This window comes from Odocoileus virginianus, chromosome 12 (assembly GCF_023699985.2).
Source record: "Odocoileus virginianus isolate 20LAN1187 ecotype Illinois chromosome 12, Ovbor_1.2, whole genome shotgun sequence".
NCBI lineage: Eukaryota > Metazoa > Chordata > Mammalia > Artiodactyla > Cervidae > Odocoileus > Odocoileus virginianus.
Window position 1 is genome coordinate 39,856,379 of NC_069685.1, and position 7,880 is coordinate 39,864,258.

The 7,880-nt window shown below is 33.4% G+C and overlaps 1 long non-coding RNA gene across 2 annotated transcripts; it reads right to left on the reverse strand.

Moving 5' to 3' along the window:
- Window positions 1-211: 211 nt before the first annotated feature.
- Window positions 212-5,648, reverse strand: LOC110131302 (uncharacterized). 2 transcript variants are annotated; one of them, XR_011490539.1, is made up of 4 exons: window positions 5,542-5,648; window positions 4,447-4,497; window positions 1,581-1,707; window positions 212-350 (listed from the first exon to the last, which is right to left on the reverse strand). It is a non-coding gene; the product is annotated as an uncharacterized lncRNA (long non-coding RNA). The 2 variants fall into 2 exon arrangements; XR_011490538.1 differs by lacking the exon at window positions 5,542-5,648 and having other exon boundaries at window positions 4,447-4,637.
- Window positions 5,649-7,880: the final 2,232 nt, after the last annotated feature.

The following is a 7,880-nucleotide window of genomic DNA, read 5'->3' on the forward strand; positions in this document are numbered from 1 at the left end:
CAATGCATTCCAAACAATGCCTGATATCTAGTGAACACTTACTAATGTTAAATATTACTGTATTACTACCTTAATTTCATTGTAATAACATACCATCATAAATATCATCATTATAATTCATCACTGTCATGAATATTCCCACAAACATATATTTCAGTAAAGGATGTCTATAAAATATTCTGCCAGAGTTTAAGATCATGGTATTGGAGCTCACATTATAACACCAAAAAACAACTTCTTTAAATTTTAATATTATACTGACCTGCTATTTAAAAGTCCTCACACATTTTCTCTATCTCTTGCTCTGTAATCTTGACAAATTTCTAGATCTCTCTTTGTACCAGGAACTCCTGTAGATTTATTAAAATTTTTGAACCTTATTCTTTTTAGGCTTTTCATTTCTAATCTCATGAATTCTCTAATTATTTTCCTGAAAATAAACACATACATACATAAATATATATAAAATAATTTTCTTCTCAAAGATAAACTGTCTGCCCTGCTAATTGTATTAGTTTTTCTCATTGTTTAATATGATGATTTCAGTTCAGTTCATGAGTTTAGTCGCTCAGTCATGTCCAACTCTTTGTGACCCCATAGACTGCAGCAGGCCAGTCTTCCCTGTCCATCACCAACTCCTGGAGCTTGCTCAAACTCATGTCCATCTAGTCGGTGATACCATCCAATCATCTCATCCTCTGTCATCTCCTGCTCTCCCTGCCTTCAATCTTTCCCAGCATCAGTGTCTTTTCCAATGAGTCAGTTCTTAGCATCATGTGGCCAAAGTATTGAGGTTTCAGTTTCTGCACCAGTCCTTCCAATGAATATTCAGGACTGATTTCCTTCAGGATTGACTAGATTGATCTCCTTGTGATGATCTACCATATAACATTGTAGGGTTGCTCTGGGTCAGCTCATGTCCTGAAAATATGTTACTTTCAGTGGGAAAAAGTCTAACACAGCAGGGAGGGCATTGTTTGGTTGATTTCCCATAAAAATTGTCAGTTAACCCTGCATGCATGCTCAGTCATGTCCAACTCTTTGCCATCCTATGGACTGTAGCCTGACCCTATGGAATGTACCCCACTAGGCTCTTCTGTCCATGGAATTTTCCAGGCAAGAATACTGGAGTGGGTTGCTATCCTCTCCTCCAGGGAACCTTCCCAACCCAGTGATCAAAACTGTCTCCTGCATTTCCTGCATTGACAGGTGAATTATTTTTACCACTGAGCTACCTGGGAAGCCCCAACTTTTCCCTACGGTTTTTCTATTTTTCATAAAATAAATAGTAAACTTTCTGATAACTTGATGTCCAGGAATTCCCCAGCAATAAAAATATTTATATTTAAATACTTAAAGTAAATTTATGACTATTAACAAACAAACTTGAAACATATATATTTGGGGAAAACAAAAAACATAGATATTTAGTAAAAAATACTGCATTTAAAGTTTTGTGATAGGATAGCATTTACTAATTGCTTATTCTTATAAATATAAAGCTAAGCTCTGAGAAACTAAAAACAGGCTAACTAATATAGTCTGGGCCCAACTAATTTGCGAAGGATTAACTTACTTACTTTGAATTTGGTGCTAATAAGACCCCAGTCACAGGTGTGATCTCTTTGTTGGCTGGTTAGGTTGACTTTTGGTCACTGCTGTATATTTCATGACCCATGTTCATAGAAAATTCTTCCACTTGTGTCACTGGTCATAAGGAGAAATAAAACTAAGAGTGTAACTGCACATGTGCAAACTCACAACCTCAACTGGAAAAACACAACATACACTCTTCTGGTGGGAGGCCGTCATCCTCACCTGATGATACTATGTCCACTTTCAATAGTGTTGTCATTGCTAAAAATGAACAAAACCTGTACTTATAAACACTGAGCCAGGTATAAACAGCACCTTTGCACATACTCAGTAATTTTCTATAGATGTTTGAAGAAACTAAGCTTTACAGTTGCCCATTTCTTTTTTTAGATAAGACACTGAAAAGTAGCTAATTTAAAAACACTAACAAAAAAAGTGATTTTCTTCTTATTTTGTTTAATTTATTTTTTTAATTGGAGGATAATTGCTTTACAATGTTGTGGTGTTTTCTGCCATATAACAATGGGAATCAGTAATAATATTCAGTAATGATATACATACATGTGTGTGTATGTGTATATATATATATCCCCTCCCACTTGAGGCTCTCCTTCTCACCCCCACCCTGATCCCACTCCTCTAGGTCATCACAGAGTGCCAAGCTGGGCTCCCTGTGTTACGCAGCAGCTTCCCATTAGTTATCTATTTTACACATGGTAGTATATGTATGCCAATGCTACTTTCTCAATCCACCCCATCCTCTCCTCCCATCTCCCACAATGTTCACTGTAGCACTATTTACAATAGCCAGGACATGGAAGCAACCTAGATGTCCGTCAACAAATGAATGGATAAGGAAGTGTAGTACACATATGTAATGGAATATTACTCAGCAATAAAAAGGAACAAAGAGCCTGTCAATGGAGAATGAAGTCATTCATAAAGAGAGAACTAAATATTGTATATTAACACACACACACACATACACATGCACACACATATATATATGGAATCTAGAAAAATGGTACTAATGAACCTATTTGCAAGACAAGAATAGAGATGCAGACATAGAGAACAGACTTGCAAAAAGCAATTTTCTTATTAGAAATAAAGTTTAAAAAAAAAGAAGATAGCTTTCAAAGGATTGAAGCAGAAGTCCAGCTTACTCATACTAATGTGAACATCAAATATTTTATAGAAAAATTAATGCATAAATTATTTGTTAGTAAAGTAAAAAAATTCACCAATAATGACCAATTGATAATATTTTGCTAAAATATTATTTATGACATCTGCCTCAGTATTTAAAGCCTTTTTCATGTGAAGCTTAGTCATACTTGGTAATGTGTTCAGTTTCAATTTTTTTTTAATTTTTGTGGCAATGTCAACATTGCTCTGACTGAGTCTTCCTTAATGCAAAAAAGTCTGCAATGACTTTGTTCATTTTTAACAATGAATTGATTAATTTTATCAAAAGAAATATTTCAAGTTAATTCTCTTGAAATTTCTAACTCTGTCCAATATTGATTTGTTGCATATGCATGGACCCTTCTCCTAAATTCTTATATTTTTTCATATTTTTCCTAAACAAATTATGTGGGTTTTAAGAATAGAATTATGTAGGTTTATACCTATTGCTTAAATATGTATTTTGGACATTATGAATGGGAGGGTGAATAAAACTGAAGCATTCAGCCAAATATCCCAGGTTAAAATAAAATATAGTTTTAAAACTAAAATCATTCCCAGGATTTTGAGGCATTGAGCTAGACTTTTTTTTAAATAATTTCTGAACCCTGGAAAATAAATGCCTGCCTTATTTCCTCAAGCTTTAATATCTGTACTGGGTATGTTGTGATAATCAACAGGAAAATGTAAAGTTTTCCTTAATTAGGAATGACATAAAAGCTACTTCTGCATACAGTTCTGCTCAGTAGAAATTCATTTTTAAAAGATTTATTAAGCTTGACAAAGGAATTAGTAGTCAGCTCAATGGAAAGTGACTCAAAATTGCTTTACATGAACTAGGCTGTTTCTAATGATTACTTACTAAATGCAGTTTTCATCAAAAAATGAATATCTTACCCCAAAACAGTTACTTAGTTCAAAAAGAAAATGTAGTGGCAATCTGATTTAATTATAATAAATAGAAAAAAAAAAGAATAGGAAAAAAAGAAGATACCACAAGTGTTCTAAAAAAGAAATGTAGGATATATGTAGGATCCAAGTTTCTAAGAATTGCTGTTTTCAACATTTTCGTGTTTACTTTAATCACCAGGGGGAAGGTAGAGTGTACTATGGGATGGCTTTTGTAGTGCAAAATACCTGTAGCCACAATTTGGTACATGAAGAATTTAAAAAATATTGTGCAAAGTTATGAAAACTAAGAGGTTAATTCAACTATTTCCATTATTTTAACTTTCATTTTAGAAACCCATAAGGTTGTAGGAACAGGAGTCAGGATTATGCAAGGCCTTGGCACAGCACTTTCTGGCCACTCCAAAGTGGGCATTGTCAAATTTACTAAAAGAAGATGAATATTTAGTTTTCAAAATGAAGGCATTTTGACACATTTTTTTATATTAAAGAATATTAGTAATGGAAACTGATCTCTTCCATCTTTCAGCTTGAGGCTCTACAATATTGTCTGGGCATATTTTTTGGAAGAATTTTGTCCTCTTTTCTTTCTTGCTTTATTTTTTAAGGGCTTGTCTTAAAAGTTAGGACCCCACAAAAAACCACATTTGAGAGAAATATTGGATTCGTTAATCATTTCTCTCATTCTTGTATCTTAGAAATGAAAAAGTATAAAGATCACAAGGAGGCTAGATTTCCTCTAGGAAGACTTACTCTGTTTAGAATGTGTCTGTTTGGTCCTCCTGTCTCCATCCTGTGTTCATTCTGTATGTCCAATAGAGAAATTCCAGTAGAATAAGCATGTTTACAGTCATGAGCTCAAAAGCAAAATTGCAAGCATAAGAAGAAAAAATTGTGAATTCAATATGCAGTCCTAACTTCCTGCAAGGAAGTAGCCTGCAAAACATTTGTTGATATTTAATATCCATCATCAGGATCATGTCCTGGACCACAGAAAATACCAAAGACAAAATATTGCTGAAAAAGCTTCAGCTCTACAAAACTTGGCTTTCCCTAATGACTCAGATGGTAAAGGGTCTGTCCACAATGCTGCAGACCCAGTTTTGATCCCTGGGTCGGGACGATCCCCTGGAGAAGGGAATGGAAACACACTCCAGTATTCTTGCCTGGAGAATTCCACGGACAGAGGAGTCTGGTGCACTACAGTCCATGGGGTCACAAAGAGTCATACGTGACTGAAGCAACTGACAGTTTCACTTTCACACTTTCACTAATACTTGATGGAAGGTGACACATCTGCATTCACATACACATATCATCCTATAAATGTGACGTTTTACTTAAAATATGGGGCTCTTCTAAACTCTGCTCATATTTTATTCCAAGTTTTCTTTATGCATTTATAAAAAGTAAAGGGAGAGTGAGCAATGAGTTGGCTCCATTAACAGAAGAATTTCAAAAATTTAAAAGATGCCAAGTTTATATTATTACCATATGATGATTAAAATAGAGAAAGTTAATTCCAATAAATGCTGGATGTTGCGAACCAAGTTATGGAATCAGAGCTTTGAAAATATGAATGGTATGCTGAGTTAGAGATTCAACATTAAATATTAAATGTTTATTTGCAGTGATAATAAGAAAACTAATTTCTAGGAGCACAGCATCCTGACAAACAGTATTGTGCTGAATTAAGGAAGCACTGAGATAGAAATATACTTGGAATTGGTAGCGATACATGTGACTTACAGTTTTGACTATACCAACTTCAGTATTTTATCAATCTAAATATGTTAGTTGCTAACATTTGCAAACATTTTAAAATATACACAGCTATAGTAAATATACTTCAAATTTTGCTGAAGTTATTGTTACAAAAATGCTTTGCCATGGAGGTAAATCCCTTCTTTCTTTGCTACTTATCATCAGTTGTAATTTAGTAGTGGATCTGTCTTATAACTACTGAAAACAAAATTTTGTAAAAGGAAGACATTAAAATGTATCCCTACAAAATATGAGATGAACATATTAATCTATGAGAAGTTGAACTATTTACAAATGTAATTTTGAAATTTAAAATTTATTAGCTAAACAATTGAAAAAAATGAATATATACATATCAGAAAAATATACAAAGTGTAAAAATTGATGTCTAAGAAGAAATAGACCACCAATAGCCATTAATGTAATTGAGATAGAAATAGAAGATTGAAATATGCAATTATTAAGTTTGAGTTAATAAGTATGAAGAGTTATTCAAATACAAAAAATACACATAGTCATGGAGATCTTTGCCTGTTCCTATTCTTAAACGCAATGAGTCTCTAAGTTCAATATTCTGTTTCTTGTAGATACAAAGTCTCTTTCTGATAAATACAGGAATAGAGGTCCTGGGAAAAAAAATAAAAATGGAAATGAGGAATAAGAACTAAATTTATTAACCACAGAGTCAATAGACAAGCTAACAAAGCAATAAGAGACTTTGGTCAAGTTTCTAAATACTTGAATAATGTATGCAAGTTGGCAACATACCCTCATAAAAGCAATAATCATGCAAAAAATAGAAATAAGATGCTATTTCCATAAGAAGAATTATACAGAATATAATGAAGATGTTGATGAAGAAAAATATTAAACTTTATTAAAGAATTAAAAATAGACTCAGAATAAATAAAAAGAGAATATGCAGTGAATCTTGAAAGAGGCAAGTATTTTCTTATTATGTTTACTTAACAGTTCCTTGTTATATTTTAAATCAAACTAAAAGTGCACCCTTTAAGCTCTGTTCTTTCTTTCATCAAACTTCAATTTATAGGCATAAATCCACTTCAACAACAAAGTCAGACAAAGATTTGGTACATGGGTTTTAAGATGACTTAGGTATTAATATAATGTTTACTTTCATTCAACTATTTGTATAATTCTTATTTTTAGCTATAGAGGTTAACATTCATAACTTTCTATAAAACAGAAATTGACCCTGAAATTCTAGAATACTGATTATGTCACATTTCCTTTGCCCACAGAGTGGAACTCATTACTTCTGGTGACTGTAGGTTTATCAGAAAGGGTGAGAGGTCTATATTTTTTTGTTGATGTGTCATTGTGTCAGACTTGTTCTATTAGCTGCAGTCCCATTCTGAAGATTCACACTTACCTGTGGGCGAGTGTGACCATTTCTAAATTTGTCATAAAATATTTGCACAGAAGCAAATTTTTCCCACCTGGTATTTGTGGTCTATCATTTTTTCCATGTGATTTCCCTTGGACTTCATCATGTTTACACAGGTTCCTGATCCTAATGTGTATTCACGTAGATATGTTGGGGCAAATAATTACAACTCTTATGATCTACCCACAAAAATCTGACACCAAATGGCTATTTAAAGATTGTTTACCAAACATATTCAGTACAAATAATATTGTGCAAGAGATTAACTGGTAAATGACGTTGTTAAATGAAAGGAACCCAAGATGAATAGACTACTTTTATTAAAAAAACAAGTAGTACAAATATGATATTATATAATAGGGTTTTTAATATTATGCATGTTTCCACATAAGCATAGTTTCTAATTTCTAATCACTTAATTTTCCTATTAATTACAGTTCAATGATTACAATAAAGTATAGGGTATTCTCTTTCTAACACTGGCTACAACGTACATAAGGAATTTGGAGGTACTGTGAACAAAGACGCTGAGGAATCAAAAAACCCAGAAATGTAAAAACATGCACTCTAGAAAATGAAGAAAGAGATAGCTCCCCCAGTAGCTAATGCCTCTGATAAAACACAGAAGGTGGAAACTAAGTAATCTCCTCCAGCATCAAACTGATCCTATTACTCAATCAATAATCAGAGGTCTCAACTGCCTCACTTTTCTTCCCCTGATATTTATCTTCCCATAATTTTAACCTGGAATTCTCATTTTTGTTTTCTTATTTGGTTATGGCATGTGTGATCCAGTTCCCTGACCAGGGATTGAACCAGACCTCCTGCATTGGGAATGCAGAATTTTAACCACTGGACCACCAAGGAAGTCTGTGAAATTCTCATCTTTAAATATATATTTCTTTGAGTGTGGCTAGAAATGGGGAGGATCTCCATAATTTCACTGTTCTAAGGCCCACGTGTTATTTAATTGTTCCATGTTGCAGGTGTCTCTGCCCATCAGGATTGTTACCGC